At 45.7% G+C, this 21,467-nt stretch overlaps 1 protein-coding gene across 1 annotated transcript in view; it reads left to right on the top strand.

The window, feature by feature from the left end:
- DNAJC10 (DnaJ heat shock protein family (Hsp40) member C10) overlaps positions 1–21,467 on the top strand; it is a 130,101-nt gene that overhangs the window by 71,814 nt on the left and 36,820 nt on the right. The gene's annotated exons all lie outside the window — the stretch shown is intronic.

The following is a 21,467-nucleotide window of genomic DNA, read 5'->3' as shown; positions in this document are numbered from 1 at the left end:
AAAGATATTTGTTGTGGCACATATTTATACACATTGATATGCGTACGGCATATGTGCATCATTTCATACTAGTGGCTAGAATATTAATTTGTTGCAGACACTAGACTGAAATTACGTGCGCATTTCTGCACACATATGCGTATATTATGCCAGTATGCTGTTCTCTGAAGGTTGATGCATATATTTTTTTTTTTTTTTTTTTTAACCTCCCTGGCGGTATGATTATTTCGGATTTTAGGTGCTGAAAGCGGTACAATTATTTTGCATGGAAATTTGGCGTGTTATATTGTAGGTCTGTAATTCTTAACAAAAACACACTTATATCTGTCCACCAAGAGTCTAGTAGATATATCCCGGGTATGATGAAGTTTGAAACACAAAAACATAATTTATAATAAATAAATATAAATAATTTTTAAAAATAATAATATAATAATAATAAAATACATTTCCCCATGATTCACTATCGCTCAATTCTGCATGTGTTCTAATTTACTATCGCTGTTTTCTAGCTGGTCTATAGCCACTTTTAAAGTAAAGGGACACTTTTTTTGGTTGCTATGGACAATCTCCAGTTTCCAGGCAGAAAGAACAGTATATATAATATAAAACTGCATGCAGGGCATTGGACAAAGCACTGGGGCCAAAAGGGATGTGAAATAATTTCATACAGTACTGTAATCCAGAAAACATGTCCATACAGACAAAATGCATACTTGTAAGATCCTAACTTGGGCATCTGGATATATGTTTCTTTCTCGAACATCACGGGACACAGAGCCACAGTAATTACTGATGGTTATATAGGTATCACTGGTGATTGGACACGGGCACACCCTAATCAGGAAGTTCAACCCCCTATATAATCCCTCCCCTTGCAGGGATACCTCAGTTTTTACGCCAGTGTCTTAGGTGATGGACGTGTAAAGATGTCCTGTGCCGAGCTCCAAAGGGAATATCCTATATCCTATACTGGGGCAGGCCAGTCGAACCGGATCCATTCCAAAGTGTCTTTTCTAGGCCAAATTGGATGGTACCCGGGCCTCGTGTCCGAAGAAACGAGGTTTTACCTGTAACGCTTCTCTTTTTAGAGAGCTAGACCCCGCATATTAGAAAATAGTTTTTCTAGCCTAATTTGTAGCCGGGTGCCTTACAGGGCCAGAACTGTGGATCCCTCTATTCATAGGGGGCCCCAGTCTCTGACGTTTTTTTCAAACGGAGCCCACTGTGAGAGGCGAAGATTGGGTCTGTACAACAAACCCTGCGGCTGGATAAGGTAAGGGAGATTCCACAGAGTTTTTTTAAATTCTAGTAGGTTTCTCCTTTAAGGTAAATGCATGCTATGCCTATTGTGACCACCGGGGGCTACCAAGAGCACAAACCTTCTCATGCTAATGTCTGTCTCAAGTGTTCAACGCTGCACAAGCTCCTCCGGCCGGTTCCAGGTAGGATGGATGGGGGGCTCTCCCCCCAGACTGGGGGGGGCGCAGGTGATCTGTAAGGCGGTTAGACACCGCATTTTCACCACCGTCGCGGCCGCCGCCATTTGCACAGGGCAGGTCCATCACTCCCGCCTCTCTCCCTCCTCCCCCTCCCCTAGCCTCCTCCATATTGGTTCAGAAGGGTGGGTCGGCTAGCGCGGGAAGCGCTAGTTTTTTCAGACGCCCACAGGACCGGCTGCAGGCTATTAAAGGCACTAATTACAGGTGCACTAAGCCTTCTGGAGGGACACAGAGCTGACGGTCGTGTGTAAGGTGGGACACAGGCATTCTCCTAGGCAGCATTTACTAAAGTAACACCAGACTGGGCATAGGGTAGCATGGTCTTTAGCCAGACTACATCGCTCAGCAGTCAGTGTTCATCTTGTGATACCTCCACCTTGTTGCTTTAAACTATGGGTAGAAGAGGTTCAAGCACCCCAAGAACCAGAGACTCTAGAGGATCTCGTTCAGGTTCTGAGGGCCCCCTGTCTGCAGCATCCTCCCCCCCGAGGGGCCAGGGACGGCTAGCCAGGGAGAGCCGTCGGGGTCAGGGGCTATACCTGATTCTGGCACTTCAGCCCCTGTATACATTACACAGGAGGTTTTTTTCCTCAACCATTAATGGTCTAGAGGAAAGATTAATGGCCGTGATTACGTCTTCACTCGGTGGAAGAAAACGCATTAGGCCTTACTCTGTTCCCCAAGACCCTCAGGAAGAGGAGCTCTGGGATAAAGGAGCCCCAGCGCCGGGGGCTTCAGCCTCCAGGCAGTCTTGACGGCCTCCTCCGTCTGGGTCCAGAGACAAGAGTCAACCCCAGGGACAAAAGAAGTCCTGGGGGAAGAAGCCTACTAGGCAAAACACTAAGACCTCTGCATGAGAGGGCGCCCCCTCTCGCTCGAGTGGGGGGAAGACTGCGACAGTTCTCAGGGCTCTGGCAGGAGGATTTCCAGGACAGATGGGTAATCTCCACGGTAACCTTAGGGTACAAGCTGGAGTCTCAGGAATTTCCTTCTCGTTTCCTCAGGTCAAGTGTCCCCAGAGATCCAGAGAAAAAGCAGTCGCTCCTTCTAGCGTTAGAGCGACTTTTGTCGCAGGAGGTCATTATGGTAGTTCCCGCGAAGGATCAAGGATTGGGTTTCTATTCCAGCCTTTTTACGGTCCAAAAACCAAATGGGGGTGTCAGACCCATTTTGGATTTAAGGGATCTGAACCGATTCGTAAGGATTCAATCCTTCCCGCATGGAATCAATTCGGACAGTAGTCTCCACCCTGCAGGGAGGAGAATTTCTGGCATCGATAGACATCAGAGATGCATATTTGCATGTGCCCATTTTTCCTGCTCATCAGAAGTTTCTGCGCTTCGAGATAGGAGGACGCCATTTCCAGTTTGTGGCTCTGCCTTTTGGGATAGCCACTGCACCTCGATTGTTCACAAAGGTCTTGGCTCCTCCTCTGGCCAGATTAAGGGCTCAGTGTATAGCTGTCATAGCATACCTAGATGACCTTCTCCTGATAGATCGGTCGGTAGCCTCCTTGAACGGAAACTTGAGGACCACAGTCAAGTATCTGGAACACCTAGGTTGGATCCTCAACCTAGTAAAATCTTCCCTAAAACCAGTAAGAAGACTGGAATATTTGGGTCTGATCATAGATACAAGCCAGGAGAAGGTATTTCTACCTCAGGCAAAGATCGCTGCCTTAAGGGAGCTGATCCTGGCAGTCAGGACCAAGAAGGTCCCTCTGTCCGCCTTTGTATGAGGCTGTTGGTAAAGATGGTGTCTTCGTTCGAAGCGGTTCCCTATGCTCAGTTCCATTCAAGACTACTGCAGCACAGTATTCTGTCGGCCTGGAACAAGAAGGTTCAGGCATTGGACCTTCCAATGCACCTGTCTCAGGCGGTGCGTCAGAGTCTCAATTGGTGGCTCATACCCAAAAATCTGCAGAAGGGGAAAATCCTTTCTGCCGGTTACCTGGACGGTGGTAACAACAGATGCCAGTCTGTCGGGTTGGGGAGCAGTTCTGGAACAGTCTGCGGTTCAGGGGGTATGGTCCAAGACCGAGATGACCTTACCCATCAACATTCTGGAGATCCGTGCGGTATATCTTGCCCTAAAGACCTGGACTATCAGGCTACAGGATCCAGTCCGACAATGCCACAGCAGTGGCTTATGTCAATCATCAGGGAGGCACCAGGAGTCGAGCTGCTCAAAAGGAGGTGAACCAAGGGGCGTGGCCTGAAGAGCTATGGAGTAGGACGTCTGCAAAGAGAGCTCCTCTGCCCAAACTCCTACAACAGCCATCCTGCCTTTATCCTGATAATCCTACCAGAAAACACACCCCAACAGAGTTACCCTGGTGCCAGCAAAGCTTTTGGTGCGGCTGGATTGCCTGGAACGCTGCCCGAGGCCGCGAAAACCGGAGCGCTCCGTTCTGGGGCCTGAAAACTAGGAAAGTCCCCGGCTTCGGCCTAGTGCCTGGAGCGGCGGCCATTTTGCTCCACCCGGCGGCGGCTCCGATCCATCCCACGGACGTGCTGAGACCCCCCGAGGCTGACCCCTGCATGCATCGACCCCCGGACTGCCTGTGGCCCCTGACGCTGAGCCTCTGTGCCCTGTACCAGCCTGTGGAGCGGCCCGCGGCTCCAGCCTGGTCCTGAGAGCGGCGGCCATATTGCTACACCCAGAAACGGCCCCACTAGTCCTCCTGGCCTGCCTGGTTCCCCCAAAGAGACTGATCCACACGAACCTGGACCCCAGGATATCCTCAAGGGGTGCAGCACCTGGGGGGAGACCTGGCATGTGTTAAAGTGAGACCCTGCACACAAAACCCTAAAAAAGAGATCCTGTGGAGCGCTTCACAGGAGTATTCCACCCCACGGGCTTCCCCTCTTATCCCGGGATAGAAGCAGACTATGTCCCCACCGAGACGGAACACTGGGACGGCAGACAAGCTCGCTCAATATCGCCGCCAGGACAAAGACATGCAACAAGAAAATGGAGCCGGCGCATGCGCGGACCCCGCTCCTCAGGCGTCAGATACCGCCAAAGTTCTGGATGCTATAGCCGCCCTACAAGGTACCTTGACTGCAAAGATAGACGAAGTGAAAATTGATATATCCCTGATAAGACAGGACTTCTCAAAACTGAAAGACAGGGTCACAGAGGCTGAAACCAGGATCAGCAACGCGGAAGATGCCTTACACCCCATGAGACATACTACAGAGGAGATGCAGAGACAGATGCAACAACTCTATGCCCATCAAGATGACATGGAAAACCGCCTCAGGCGTTGCAACCTCCGATTCATAGGACTGCCAGAGAAAGAGGAAGGCGCAGACCCAGCAACTTACCTAGAAACGCTCCTGATCAAAACATACGGCCGGGAAGCCTTTTCAGCAATGTTTGCGGTGGAGAGAGCGCACCGCATCCCCGCGCGGCTACCACCACCCGGAGCGCCTTCCCGCAATTCATCGCCAAATTTCTAAATTTTCGGGACAGAGACAAAATCCTCAAACTCACCCGGGAAAGAGGAAATATACAGATCGGGAACAGTCAGATTGCAGTATTCCCGGATTTTTCTAGCGAAGTGCAAAGGAGAAGAGCACAATATCAGGAGGTGAAGCGCCGACTGAGGACCCTCCATCTTAAATATGCCATGTTATTTCCTGCTAGGCTGCGGGTGGAGGAGGACGGAAGAATACAGTTCTTCGACGACCCGGCGGCAGCGACAGCATGGCTGGATCGCAGAAATAGACCTGCTTAATCTGTCTAAGATCACATAATAACAGTGAGTACTTTCTGACTTTGAACAAAATTCTTCAATACTAGGGTCGCGAGATCTTTTTGGAGGGGAACCAGAATCCAGATGAGGGATATGAAGAATGGGGGCATACACAGCTTATGTGCGGGTGGGACGGATGGGAACAAGAACGCTAGCTCATGTATAACGTTGATATGGAGCTTGGGGGATCATAAAATAGGGTTGCGCAGGTTACCGGTTGCGCCTTTACAGTTTGAGAAGAGTGGGGACAGTTTATAGTGATCTGCTTTGCAAGACCTCTAAAGAACAGGAACGAACTCTACTATAGTATCCTGGAACAAGGGACATAAATTAACCTGATGCAAAGAGGGAGAAAAGGGCAAGAGGAACTCAATAACTGCAATGTGTGGTAGTCCTGATTATCAATGCTCCACGTTCGACAGGGGAACAGTCGCCCCTTTAGCAAAGTTGGATCAGCATAAAAGAAAAACTCATCTATTGCTTTTAAAAAATGTGCCTCCAGTGGAAGGTAGCCGCTGGATGATATGTTATATGCTGACAGTTTGGGTATATATGCTCACATCAGGTTGGGGAGATGTGCAGCTGGGAGGGAAGGGAACAGTTAAAAGGATATGTTATATGTTTTACTTTGGGAATATAAGAATTGTTATGACCTTAAAGTGGCTGAATAGGCAATACACACTCAACAATAAATATGCATTAGCAGACTGGTACTGTGGAAAAGGCAGACTGAGGGGGTATTACTATTATGAGATCTTACAAAAAGGCAGATACACTAATTACATCCAGAAACTAACATGGCCAGTGTAAAGTTTTTAACATGGAACGTCCGCGGAATGCGGAATAGGGTTAAGCGAACCGCAGCACTAACATTTCTAAAATCACAAAAAGCAGATATTATAGCGTTAACAGAAACGCATATCACAGGCCAGATGCAGGTAGCCCTAAAAAAACCATGGATAGGATGGTTATACCACAGTACGCATACCAATCAATCAAGGGGGGTATCGATATTAGTAGCCAAAAGAGTGCCCTTTGAACTAATCGCACTAGAATCAGATAGAGTGGGAAGATATATCTTCCTACACGCCACTATAGGAGGCAACTCCCTATTGATTCTGGCATGTTATATCCCCCCCCCTTTTTCGATTGAGGTAGTATTGAAGGGATTGGCATTCATGGCACAGAACCCATCAGTTCCAGCTATTTGGATGGGTGACTTTAACCAAACTATGAATCCAAATTTGGACAGACCAGACCTGGGAGATGCGTCCAGGACTGTGCCGCACCAAACCAGACTCTGCAGACTTTTCACAGAATTTGCGTTAACAGACGTATGGAGATGGCAAAACCCGACTAAAAAAGCATACACATGTCACTCGGTAAGCTGCGACACGATGTCCAGGATTGATTTTATAATGGCCTCAAATGCACTGCTACCCAAAATTACAGGGTCGGGTATGGCTCCACGAGCTCTATCAGACCACTCACCCTGTTGGATAACAGCATCTCTATTAAAAGCGATGCCCGCTTCTGGGTGGAGGCTGAATCCATTCTGGTTATCGGTCCTGCCAGATCTCGAGAACATAGGGCAAGAACTACAGTATATGCTAAACAACTTAATAACCACAGCTTCAAATACTGCAGCATGGGACAACTTTAAAAATCAAGCCAGTAGACTATTATCATTAAGAATAAACAGATTTAAAAATTCCTCTAAACTGCTATTACAGTTGACCACTGACAAACTACAGGAACTGGAACAGGTATACGCACAAGAACCCAATACAGATAATCTCCATAAAGTACAAATGCAATCCAGAGTAATAACCCAAATGCACATAGAGAAAGCTAAGCAACAGGTCTTTTTCAAAAAACAAAAAATCTTTGAACACGGGGAGCGAGCAGGTAAATTACTGGCATATTTAGCACATTTAAATGAAAAACCCCCAGTAGTGGTGACCCTAGCTACCCCACAGGGAGACGAGGTGACAGACCCACACCAAGTAGCAGACATATTCCTAAACTTCTACAGGAATTTATATAAAACTCAGACAATATACTCCGCACAAGAAATTAAAAATCACCTACACAGAATTCAATTCCCTAGACTCACATTAGAACAGGCTAAGCAACTAGACGCCCCCATTAGCCAAGAAGATATATCTGAAGCACTGTCCCAACTAGCTAAATCTAAGGCCCCCGGACTAGATGGCCTGCCACTAGAATTCTACACTGCATTCCCTGAAATACTAGTCCCGAAATTGCAAAAACTATACCAACAAATATTTGAACATAAAACACTCCCTCCATCAATGCAGGAAGCACAGATAATAGTTTTACCTAAACCAGAAAAAGACCCCAGATACCCCGAGTCCTACCGCCCAATCTCACTACTTCAAGTGGATATTAAGATACTGGCCAAAATTCTAGCATCCCGCCTAAACAAAGTCATTCTTTCTTTAATTCACCCAGACCAAACCGGCTTTATGCCCGGGAAAAATACGGCCATGAATATAAGAATACTTTTTCTAAATATTCAAGCACAACACGACAATCGAGGTACCAGAGTAGTGGTGGCCCTAGACACAGCAAAGGCCTTTGACTCAGTGGAATGGCCTTTTCTATGGGAATGTCTACAAGAATATGGATTCGGTCCCAATTTTATACAGTGGGTACAAATACTCTACCAGTCACCAAAAGCACGGGTTTTCGTTAATGGTTGTATGTCAGAGCAATTCCCCCTAGAAAGGGGTACACGCCAGGGGTGTCCCCTCTCTCCACTGCTATATGCCCTGGCAGCGGAACCATTGGCCATAGCTATAAGAGCTGACATGGACATAGTGGGTCTCAGAATAGGCGACTATATAGAGAAGATCGGACTTTATGCTGATGACACGATACTCTATCTAGCGGATCAGGGCCCATCACTTCAAGCAGCTCTAGACACAATAGACAAAATGGGGAAATTCTCAGGCCTACGAATAAATTGGGAAAAATCACAGATACTCCCTATAGACCAATTTCCCCCAAATAATATACACCCAGAACTACCATTAGTCAGAGTAAACACTATTAAATATCTAGGGATACTGGTTACAAGAGACTTACGCGAATATACAGCCAATAACATAGAGCCATTGTTTAACATGATAAAAACCAAAACGCAAGCATGGTCCAAACTACGACTGGGAGTAATGGGGAGGATAAATATCATAAAAATGATTATCTTACCCAAGATCCTCTACATGGTATGGCATGCCCGACTATATATCCCCATAGGGATTTTCAAAAAAATGGAATCTATTTTGAACACCTTTGTCTGGGGACATCAAAGACATAAGGTAGCTTGGAATGTCCTTAAAAACCCTACAGATATGGGGGGAACATCTCTGCCAGATCTGCAGGAATACTACAATGCGGCACAACTGTCACATATGCACCACTACCATAATAATGAAAGACAACAATATAGTACACTAGTATCTAGTAGCCAAGACAGTCCCTTATCTACCCCACTTCAAATTATACTACGAGGGGGTCAGGTTCATAGGAAAGGTCCACAATTTAATGACGGGTTACTCAAACATCATCAACGATTATGGGGACTAGCCCAGAAAAAACTTAAAATAGGAAATATCCACTCGCACACTCCTTTATGGGCTAACGACCAGCTTGCGGAACTCAAAAAAATACCAGACCCTATTATGTGGGCCAGATATGGAATTATATACCTGCACCAAGTAATGGCAAGCGCTAGGCCCAAAGCGTTTCAAACTCTTAAGGAAGAATACTCTATTCCGCAACAATTATTCTTTAAATACCTACAACTCCGACATGCCTTACGTTCTCAATTCAGAAACGAAAGTAGCATCTTGGAATATCCCCAAATCCTGGATATAATAATGGGAGCCGATTCGCAAAAATTTGATATCTAACCTTTACTACTCCATAAGATTACCCAGAATTAGAGAAGTGATACAAAAAGCCAAAACAAGATGGGAAAGAGATATAGGAGCCGTTAGTGAATCAGACTGGGAGGAAATTCTAGAAAATGTTAAAGTAACATCTCCAAAACTGTCTGACAGGCTAACACAGACATACATTATTCACCAAGCATACCTTACTCCTAACATAATAAGGAAATTTCAACCTACACGGCCCATAGTATGTCCTCACTGCCAGGCAGAGAGGGGTAGCTTCTTTCACTTAATCTGGGAATGCACTATTATTCAAACATACTGGAGTCAAGTGATTAAGTTCTTACACGACCAAATGGGTTCCCCTGTGGTGTTGGATCCAAAACTGTGCATACTCGGTCTTCTTCCAGACGTGGATATTGATAAATACCAAGCCACATTTATATCTGAAGTCCTGTTTTTGGCCAGGAAAGTGATTGCTAAGACTTGGATGCAGAACGTAACCCCTACCATAACAAGCTGGAAGAGGGAAGTTAACAATTCCCTCCCATACAAGCAGTTGATTTACAAACACAGGGGAAACAGTCACAAATACTCAAGGATATGGGACGGATGGCTGGGAGACGGGGAGACATGTGTATAGTAATGCGTGAAAACAAGAATATCAACACCTAATAACCAAAACGCACAACTATATAATAAACGTTCCAATTCAGTCTGTTAGAACTTTACAGAGCTATTAACAATAGATGTATCTTTGTTATGCAACGCCAGCCTTGCAAGGCGCTGATGTATGTAAACGTACCACATGTGATAATATTGTATGTCTCTATGCATAGACCTCAAATGAGCTGTATAAATTTATGCCTAATTTCAATAAAGACTATTTTCCCAAAAAAAAAAAAAAAAGGAGGTGAACCAGATCCTAGTCTGGGCAGAGATGCATGTGCCATGCATATCGGCAGTTTTTATTCCGGGGATAGTGAACTGGCAGGCGGACTATTTAAGTCGCCAGCAGTTACTTCCAGGGGAATGGTCTCTGCATCCCGATGTCTTTTGGGCCATATGCCAAAGATGGGGGGTTCCAGATGTAGATCTCTTTGCATCCCGATTCAACAAAAAGATAGACAGATTTGTGGCAAGGACAAAAGATCCTCTTGCACACGGGACGGATGCATTGGTGATTCCGTGGCATCGGTTCTCACTGATTTATGCATTCCCGCCTATTCTGCTACTGCCACGACTCCTTCGCAGGATCGGGCAGGAAAGGAAGTCAGTACTTCTGGTGGCCCCCGCTTGGCCCAGAAGGACGTGGTATGCGGAAATAGTAAGGATGACGGTGGGTTCCCCGTGGACACTACCGGTACACCCAGACCTGTTATCTCAGGGTCCAGTGTTCCATCCTGCTTTACAAACGCTAAATTTGACCGTTTGGCTATTGAGACCCACGTTCTGAAGAGTCGTGGGCTTTTAGGTCCTGTGATAATCTACCTTGATCAATGCAAGGAAGCCAGCCTCCAGAATGATTTATCATAGTCTGGAAAGCTTATATATCCTGGTGTGAATCCAGGGGTTGGCATCCCAGAAAATATATGATTGGTAGAATTCTTGATTTTCTACAATTGGGATTAGAGATGAAGCTGGCCTTGAGTACCATCAAGGGCCAGGTCTCGGCCTTATCAGTATTATTTCAATGGCCACTTGCTTCGCATTCTTTGGTCCGAAACTTTATGCAGGGGGTGACGCGTCTTAATCCTCCGGTTAAGGCGCCCCTAAACCCCTGGGACTTGAACTTGGTTCTGTCTTTGTTACAGAAACAGTCTTTTGAACCAATAAGTCAGATTCCTTTGGTCTTGCTGAAAAGGAAGTTAATTTTTCTGGTGGCCATCTCTTCTGCTAGAAGAGTATCAGCTCTTTCCTGTAAAGAGCCTTATTTGATTGTACACAAGGATAGAGTGGTACTGCGCCCTCATCCTAGTTTTTTACCGAAGGTGGTTTCAGATTTTCATCTAAACCAGGACATTGTTTTACCTTCCTTTTTTCCAGATCCCTGTTCTCCGGAAGAAAGATCACTACATTCTTTGGATGTAGTAAGAGCAGTTAAGGCCTATCTGGAAGCGACTGCTCATATTCGCAAAACGGATGTTTTGTTTGTGCTGCCAGACGGTCCCAGTAGAGGACAAGCAGCATCAAAAGCTACCATTTCTAGATAGATTCGACAATTGATCATTCAAGCTTACGGTTTGAAACAGATGATTCCTCCATTTCAGATCAGGGCACATTCCACAAGGGCTATTGGTGCTTCTTGGGCAGTGCATCACCGGGCCTCTATGGCTCAGATCTGCAAGGTCGCAACCTGGTCTTCAGTCCATACATTCACCAGATTCTATCAGGTGGATGTGAGAAGGCATGAGGATATCGCCTTTGGGCGTAGTGTGCTGCAGGCAGCGGTACAGGGTCCTCAGGTCTGATTGCACCCTACTTGGTTGTGGTTGCCCCCCCCCCCCCCCCCCCCAGATAGCATTGCTCTGGGACATCCCATCAGTAATTACTGTGGCTCTGTGTCCCGTGATGTTCGAGAAAGAAAATAGGACTTTTTAAAACAGCTTACCTGTAAAATCCTTTTCTTTCGATGGACATCACGGGCACAGAGGTCCCGCCCCTCTTCTAATACACTTATATTGCTTGGCTACAAAACTGAGGTATCCCTGCAAGGGGAGGGATTATATAGGGGGTGGAACGTCCTGATTAGGGTGTGCCAGTGTCCAATCACCAGTGATACCTATATAACCTTCAGTAATTACTGTGGCTCTGTGTCCCGTGATGTCCATCGAAAGAAAAGAATTTTACAGGTAAGCTGTTTTAAAAAATCCTATTTTTTGTAATCTCTGGAAAGGATGCTCAGCTTTTGGTAACACCTTTGGTAACACGTAAAACAAGAAGTGGTATGTTATAAAAAAAAAAAAAAAACTGTGGAGAACCCTGGCTCTATCCCATGCTCATTTACTAAGGCAGCCACAACTGCTTGTGACTGATGACATGGTCCATGTGTCAAGCTGGAGGGAAAAGAGTGGCTGGCAGACATAAATGATCACCTTTTCCAAAATCCTGTTTCATAAGAAGTTGCCCCCTGTGGACCACTTGTTGTTCTCTTTCTGGGGTTCTTAAAGTTGAATTTGTTAATCCCAGCTATACTGGGCCAGAACTAGGGTGGAATCTGTGAGTTGCACAGACCCAGCAAGTGTCCGGGGCTGTAATGCAACATCCTTAGTCACCTGGACTGCTTCCATGTGTGAGTTTTAAAGTTAGTATGGTTACCTCAGCAAGAACCTGGAAGGCTGAAAACAGCCGATCAGATTAACTTGGCATGCTTGATTGGTTTACCTGCCGAAGTAAAAACAAACTTCTGGCCCTTCAAATGGAACCAAAAGCTCTCTATATCTTGACTATATAAATATATACTCTTTTTATAGCTCACAGGCTTTGCTAAAACATGGAGCTCTGCTTCTTGAGCTGGGGAAAAAGGATCCAATGACTCTGAATACAGAGTATCCTTCTGGGTGATAAACTGCATCCTCAGTATAAAACCAGGAATTACTCTACAAAGAATTAAATATCTGGGTCTTCAGGGAGTGTGTCCTGCACTGGGCTCACAGCAGCTGATTCCTACGTCATCAATTTAACACATGTGGCTTCCTTTGTCTCCAGCCTTCTCCAATAGAGGTAATAAGGTGGCTGGATTCAAATGTACGCATTTTTCATTGATAGATTTGTACATAAACAAACAAAACAAATTCATATTTTCAAATTTTCATTAGACAAACATTTTGTTAGCTTTATACTTGCTGCGCAGAATGTGGGACCATTAAAAATTAAATATTTGACCAAAATAATGTCTGTAACAGCACTTACAAGGAAAAGGGCACATCATTTCACAATCCACACATTCTTCTTTTTTATTTCAAAAATAAAAATAAAAACAAAAGGACCAACAATCCTTGTGTATATGACAGAACAGAAAGCTCTCAGCCACATCAAAAACTATACAATTGGCTGCAGGTGCTATCTATCCTAACAGGGTGTGTAGATGTGATGGGTCTGTTATTTAAATTTTATTCATTATTACTCTCACATCATGGACCGCACATCAAGTTATTATAAGACCTTTAGATTTCATTTTTGTAGAAAAACTTCTTATGTATCCCATCCATCTTGACTTTGTTAAATATTATGGTAGCTGTATTCCAAATAACAACCTTATCTTAATATTTTTTTTCTCTCAATAAGGGCTTATTGTAGAAATGTAAAATTACAAAATTGTTATCTTAATCTAAACTAATCCCATTCATTACAAATTTCCCCAATAACCTGGATTTCATTTCCAACCAAAGGTTGTCTAAATATATCTATATTAATACTCAAATCATAATTTCAATATTACACACTAATATATATCCACAGATAAACTTCCTTAAAGGGGAACATAATACTTCATTTTACTTAATTTCCCTTTTTTTAATTCGCTGTTTCCACTATCAAAGGATATTTAATTCGTGTAATACATGGTTAAATGTAACCTTCATTTTACCATGTTTGTAAAACAGATTCAAAAATAATTTTGATCATTGTTTATGATTAGATTAATTAACCCAGCACATTTTGTTATAAATGTTTTGTCTAAAAAACTGAAATTGGCATGGTGTCCTTCCAGCTTATCACTGATCTCTCATCCCAGCTACATTCTTTCAGGAGAGCGCAAAGGAGTGGGTCACATCTTCATACATGACACACATAAGAGATAGAACTAAAGGTTCCAACATTCACACACATACACAAATATCTCTCTATAATCACTTACATTTTTCCCATTTGTACACGACACATGCATATCGTTCTCTCACTTTCTTTTAACTCATTTAATTTCCCTGCTTAACTTCTGCATTCTTTATTTTGTTCTGATATCCTTTGCATCCCATGTATTGTAATACCATACTTCACATACTGTACCTTCTATGATCAGACGGGCAGCCATAGTGCTCATCCCATCTTCTCTCTCTGACAACATATAAAAGTATTCTGTTTTAACTCTCATTTCTCTGTTGACTGACTTTACTAGTTGTAGTGCCTGACCCCAAATTCATCCCACAATTTAACATCAAAATGTCCCTTTCTTTCTAGTGTTATTTGTCACCCTTGATCCATCCTTCTCACGTAGATAGCTGTTTCTCTAGCTGTTTTCCCTGCAGGATTCTTAGTCCCTGCGGACTTTGGTGGTAACCCAGTTAAGATTGTGGATCCCTGTCCACTTTAACTATTACTCTAGGGGCTCAGTATAGGCGGAACCACACCTTCGGTTCATATATTTTATAGCGCTCCTCTTGCGCTGGGCATTTTGAGGGTTTCTTACCCTTCACCCCCTTACTTAATTTAATGCCCACAATGACTGGCCAGTCTTCTCTACGTGTGCCTATACCCTCTTGCCTCTAAACTACTTTATCTAGCAAATGTACTACATATAGCTGTGAACAGCACTATTCTTCCCTTTCTTATCTATAACACTCCGATGGACAGTAGACAGTGACAACATAACATATAACCATCAATCAATACAGTTCAATTAAGGGGAGTAAAATAGGCACCCTTTGTCTCGAAAAGGCCTTATCGATCAAGGAAGTCTGATAACTCAAATGTAAGCAAAAGGCTTACCTCAGCCGGCTGATTATCAGAAATTCCCAGATCGTCTCAAGCTCCTCATTTGGGATACTCGTATGACGACCACGCAGAACGTGAGCCGCACCGCCCAGCCGTCATTTGAGAGTGGGCGGGCGGCAAGTAGTTAAAATGAATGTAGTTTCTGAACGAAAACCACACACACTGTCTGAAAGTTCCTTTTGACCAAGAAGTTTTCTATTCTTCTCCTTCGAATTTTCCCATCACTGTGGTCAAAAATGAACGTCGATTTGACCCCACTAACGATGAGAAAATCTAACGAACGTTCTTAAAATTACCTTTCTTTCTCGAACATCACGGGACACAGAGCCACAGTAATTACTGATGGGTTATATAGGTATCACTGGTGATTGGACACTGGCACACCCTATCAGGAAGTTCAACCCCCTATATAATCCCTCCCCCTTGCAGGGATACCTCAGTTTTTACGCCAGTGTCTTAGGTGATGGACGTGTAAAGATGTCCTGTGCTGAGCTCCAAAGGGAATATCCTGATATCCTATACTGGGGCAAGCCAGGCGAACCGGATCCATTCAAAGTGTCTTTTCATGGCCGAATTGAATGGTACCCGGGCCTCGTGTCCGAAGAAACGAGGTTTTACCCGTAATGCTTCTCTTTTTAGAGAGCTGGACCCCGCAGATCAGAAAATGGCTCTAAACTTCCTAATTTCTGGCGAGGTGCTTTACGGTCCCAGAACTGTTGGATCCCCCTACTGATGGGGGCCCCAGTCTCTGACGGTTTTTTCAAACGGAGCCCACTGTGAGAGGTGAAGATTGGGTCTGTGTAAACAGCACCCTGCGGCTGGATAAGGTAAGAGGAGATTCCACAGAATTTTTGAGTTCTAGTGGCTTTTCTCCTTTAAGGTAAATGCATGCTATGCCTATTGTGACCACCGGGGGCTGCCAAGAGCACAACCTGCACATGCTGACTGTCTGTCTCAGTGTTCATCGTTGGTGTTTTTTCCTCACAGCGTCTCAAGCTGGCTGCAAAGAAGGTAAGATGTAGGAGGGATTTCTCATGTTTGAATGTTCCCCCCAGGCTAGAGGGACCACAGGGGTCTAGAAAGTGGTTATACCACCCGGGCTCTGCGGCCTAATGGCCACCATCTCTGAAGATAGCCGTTCAGGCAGATCTTGTACCTGCCTCCCCCCAACCCAAACCCCCCCCCCCCCGGTCCCAGCCTTCCTCCAGAAGCATAACAGGAGAGTCGGCCAGCGTGGGAAGCGCTTGGTTTTTTTTTCAAAACTCGAAGGGGGGGCGGTAGAGGGGGAGGGGCGGGACGTCAGCACAGAGTGCTTAGACTCCCACTCAGGCCAGCTGCAGGCTATTAAAGGCACTCTGTACAGGTGCACTCAGCCTTCTGAGAGACACAGAGCTGACAGTCGCATGTAAGGTGGGACACAGGCATTCTCCTAGGCAGCATTTACTGAAGTAACACCAGACTGAGCATTGGGTAGCAAGGCTTTTAGCCAGACTACATCGCTCAGCAGGCAGTGTTCATTTGTATACCTCACACCTTGTTGCTTTGCACTATGGGTAGAAGAGGTTCAAGCACCCCAGGAACCAGAGACACTAGGGGATCTCGTTCAGGTTCTGAGGGCCCCCTGTCGGCAGCATCCTCCCCCCTAAAAGATGGGCCAGGGACGGCTAGCCAGGGAGAGCCATCGGGGTCAGGGGCTACACCTGCTTCTGGCACTTCAGCCCCTGTATATATTACACAAGAGGTTTTTTCCTCAACCATTAATGGTCTAGAGCAGGGGTCTCAAACTGGCGGCCCTCCAGCTGTTGCGAAACTACAAATCCCATCATGCCTCTGCCTGTGGGAGTCATGCTTGTAACTGTCAGCCCTGCAATGCCTCATGGGACTTGTAGTTTCGCAACAGCTGGAGGGCCACCAGTTTGAGACCCCTGGTCTAGAGGAAAGATTAATGGCCGTGATTACGTCTTCACTCAGTGGAAGAAAACGCACTAGGCTTTCCTCTGTTCCCCAAGACCCTCAGACAGAGGAGCTCTGGGATAAAGGAGATGAATCCCTTTCAGAGGATCGGGATGGGACGGATGATTCCTCTTCAGAGGAATCAGGTGGAGAGGGACCCTCTGCGACTTCCCAAGAGGAGAAAGTCTTAGTGCAGATCCTCACTGGATTGGTCCGCTCCACATTTAAGTTGCCCGAACCTGAAACTGCTAAAGAATCCTCTTCTGCTTTGGGGTCACTGAAACCTTTCCAAGCAGCACATGCTTTTCCTGTTCATACTTTACTTGAAAAGCTCATTTATTCTGAGTGGGATCACCCAGACAAACGTTTTTTTCCGCCGAGAAAGTTTTCAACACTTTATCCGATGGAAGAAAAGTTTATTAAAATGTGGGGAATACCGGTTATTGATGCCGCCATTTCCTCCGTAAATAATAGCCTGACTTGTCCTGTAGACAATGCTCAGATGCTCAGGGATCCTGTAGATAAAAGGATGGAATCCCTATTGAAGGATGTTTTCTCCTTAGCAGGATCAGTGGCCCAACCTGCAGTAGCAGCGATTGGAGTCTGTCAATACTTAAGAGACCATGTTAAGCAGGTCATCAAAGTATTACCTGAACAGCAGGCCCAGGGGTTTGCTAACCTTCCAGCGGCCTTATGCTTTGTGGTTGACGCCATTAGAGATTCTATCGTGGAAACCTCCCGTCTTTCACTGGGGTTGGTGCATATACGTAGAATCCTATGGTTGAAAAATTGGTCAGCCATAGCACCATGTAAGAAGCTACTGGCTGGGTTTCCATTTCGTGGTGCAAGGTTGTTTGGAGAGGACTTGGATAACTATATCAAGAGAATCTCTTGTGGGAAAAGCACTCCCTTACCTGTCAAGAAGAAGAGTAAGCGTCCCTCTTTCAAACGGACTCTTTCCCCAGCGCCGGGGGCTTCAGCCTCCAGGCAGTCTCGACGGCCGCCTCCATCGGGGTCCAGAGACAAGAGTCAACCCCAGGGACAAAAGAGGTCCTGGGGAAAGAAGCCTACTAGGCAAAACACTAAGACCTCTGCATGAGGGGGCGCCCCCGCTCACTCGAGTGGGGGAAGACTGCGACAGTTCTCAGAGCTCTGGCAGGAGGACTTCCAGGACAGATGGGTAATCTCCACGGTAACCTTAGGGTACAAGCTGGAGTTTCAGGAATTCCCCTCTCCTCGGTTCCTCAGATCAGGTGTTCCCAGAGACCCAGAGAAGTACCAGTCGCTCCTTCTAGCGTTAGGGCGACTTTTGTCGCAGGAGGTCATTATGATAGTTCCCGCAAAGGACCAGGGATTAGGCTTCTATTCCAACCCTTTTACGGTCCAAAAGCCAAATGGGGATGTCAGGCCCATTCTGGACTTAAGGGATCTGAACCGATTCCTAAGGATTCAATCCTTCCGCATGGAATCAATTTGAACAGTAGTTCCCACCCTGCAGGGAGGAGAATTTCTGGCATCAATAGACATCAGAGATGCATATCTGCATGTGCCCATTTTTCCTGCTCATCAGAAGTTTCTGCGCTTCGAGGTAGGAGGGCGCCATTTCCAGTTTGTGGCTCTGCCTTTCGGGATAGCCACTGCATCTCGAGTGTTCACAAAAATCTTGGCTCCTCCTCTGGCCAGATTAAGGGCTCAGGGTATAGCTGTCATAGCATACCTAGACGACCTGCTCTTGATAGACTGGTCGGTAGCCTCTTTGAATGGAAACTTGAGGACCACAGTCAGGTATCTAGAACACCTGGGTTGGATCCTCAACTTAGAAAAGTCTTTCCTAAAACCAGTAAAAAGACTGGAGTATTTAGGTCTGATTATAGATACAAGCCAGGAGAAAATATTTCTACCCCAGGCAAAGATCACTGCTTTGAGAGAGCTGATTCTGACAGTAAGGACCAAGAAGGGTCCCTCAGTCCGCCTTTGTATGAGGCTACTAGGGAAGATGGTGTCTTCATTCGAAGCAGTTCCCTATGCTTAGTTTCACTCAAGAATGCTGCAACACAGTATTCTGTTGACCTGGAACAAGAAGGTTCAGGCATTAGACTTTCCGATGCACCTGTCGCATGCGGTGCGTCAGAGCCTCAATTGGTGACTCATACCCGAGAACCTGCAGAAGGGGAAATCCTTTCTACCGGTTACCTGGACGGTAGTAACAACAGATGCCAGTCTGTCAGGTTGGGGAGCAGTTCTGGAACAGGCTGTGGTCCAAGGGATATGGTCCAAGACAGAGAGGACCTTACCCATCAACATTCTGGAGATCCGGGCGATACATTTAGCTCTAAAAGCCTGGACTATCAGGCTACAGGGTTGTCCGGTCAGGATCCAGTCCGACAATGCCACAGCAGTGGCTTATGTCAATCATCAGGGAGGCACCCAGAGCCGAGCTGCCCAAAAGGAGGTGAACCAGATCTTAGTCTGGGCAGAGATGCATGTGCCATGCATATCGGCAGTTTTCATCCCGGGAATAGAGAATGGGCAGGCGAACTATCTAGCCGCCAGCAGTTACTTCCAGGGGAATGGTCTCTGCATCCCGACGTCATTTGGGCCATATGCCAAAGATGGGGGGTTCCAGATGTAGATCTCTTTGCATCCCGATTCTACACAAAGATAGACAAATTTGTGGCAAGGACAAAAGATCCTCTTGCATGCGGGACGGATGCGTTGGTGATTCCGTGGCATCGGTTCTCACTGATTTACGCATTCCCGCCTATTCTGCTATTACCACGACTCCTTCGCAGGATCAGGCAGGAAAGGAAGTCGGTACATCTGGTGGCCCCCGCTTGGTCCAGAAGGACTTGGTATGCAGAAATAGTAAGGATGACGGTGGGTTCCCCGTGGACCCTACCGGTACGCCCAGACCTGTTATCTCAAGGTCCGGTGTTCCATCCTGCCTTACAAACGCTAAATTTGACGGTTTGGCTATTGAGACCCACGTTCTGAAGAGTCGTGGGCTCTCAGGTCCTGTCATATCTACCTTGATTAATGCAAGGAAGCCAGCTTCCAGGATGATTTATCATAGTCTGGAAAGCTTATATAACCTGGTGTGAATCCAGAGGTTGGCATCCCAGGAAATATGTCATAGGTAGAATTCTTGATTTTCTACAATTAGGATTAGAGATGAAGCCGGCCTTGAGTACCATCAAGGGCCAGGTCTCTGCTTTATCAGTATTATTTCAGCGGCCACTTGCTTCGCATTCTTTGGTCCGAAATTTTATGCAGGGGGTGATGCGTCTTAATCCTCCGGTTAAAGCGCCCCTAAACCCCTGGGACTTGAACTTGGTCCTGGCTGTGTTACAAAGACAGCCTTTTGAACCAATAAGTCAGATTCCTTTGGTATTGTTGACAAGGAAGTTAATTTTTCTGGTGGCCATCTCTTCTGCTAGAAGAGTATCAGAATTAGCAGCTCTTTTCTGTAAGGAGCCTTATTTGATTATACACAAGGATAGAGTGGTACTGCGCCCTCATCCTAGTTTTTTACCGAAGGTGGTTTCTGATTTTCATTTAAACCAAGACATTGTTCTGCCTTCCTTTTTTCCAGATCCCTGTTCTCCGGAAGAGAGATCTCTACATTCGTTGGATGTAGTAAGAGCAGTTAAGGCCTATCTAGGGACAACTGCTCAGATCCGCAAGACGGATGTTTTGTTTGTGCTGGCAGAGGGTCCCAATAGAGGACAGGCAGCGTCAAAAGCTACCATTTCTAAATGGATTCGATAGTTGATCATTCAAGCTTACGGTTTGAAACAGAAGATTCCTCCGTTTCAGATCAAGGCACATTCCACAAGGGCTATTGGTGCTTCTTGGGCAGTGCATCACCGGGCCTCTATGGCTCAAATCTGCAAGGCCGCAACCTGGTCTTCAGTTCATACATTCACCAGATTCTATCAGGTGGATGTTAGAAGGCATGAGGATATCGCCTTTGGGCGTAGTGTGCTGCAGGCAGCGGTACAGGGTCCTCAGGTCTGTTTGCACCCTACTTGGTTGTGGTTCCCCCCCTCAGGTAGCATTGCTCTGGGACATCCCATCAGTAATTACTGTGGCTCTGTGTCCCGTGATGTTCGAGAAAGAAAATAGGATTTTTTAAAACAGCTTACCTGTAAAATCCTTTTCTTTCGAAGGACATCACGGGACACAGAGGTCCCGCCCCTCTTCTAATACACTATATTGCTTGGCTACAAAACTGAGGTATCCCTGCAAGGGGGAGGGATTATATAGGGGGTTGAACTTCCTGATAGGGTGTGCCAGTGTCCAATCACCAGTGATACCTATATAACCCATCAGTAATTACTGTGGCTCTGTGTCCCGTGATGTCCTTCGAAAGAAAAGGATTTTACAGGTAAGCTGTTTTAAAAAATCCTATTTTTTTTTTTTTTTTTTTCTTTAAATAAAAAATGTGATCTCCGAGTCTGATGATATTTACCAGATTCAATCTCTAATAGTATATAAAGTATATCTCTTCTCTCTGTTATTCTCAGAGTGGATTAGAGAGTTTGCTCTCTAACCATATAGCTGGCTATTTATATTTACCACTGCATATAGATATTTAAGAATAAATTGCCTTTTTTTTTT

This window comes from Aquarana catesbeiana, linkage group LG06 (genome assembly GCF_042186555.1).
Source record: "Aquarana catesbeiana isolate 2022-GZ linkage group LG06, ASM4218655v1, whole genome shotgun sequence".
In the NCBI taxonomy this organism is placed as follows: Eukaryota; Metazoa; Chordata; class Amphibia; order Anura; family Ranidae; genus Aquarana; species Aquarana catesbeiana.
The sequence above is the reverse complement of the archived record's forward strand: the minus strand, read 5'-3'. Positions and strand labels throughout refer to the sequence as shown.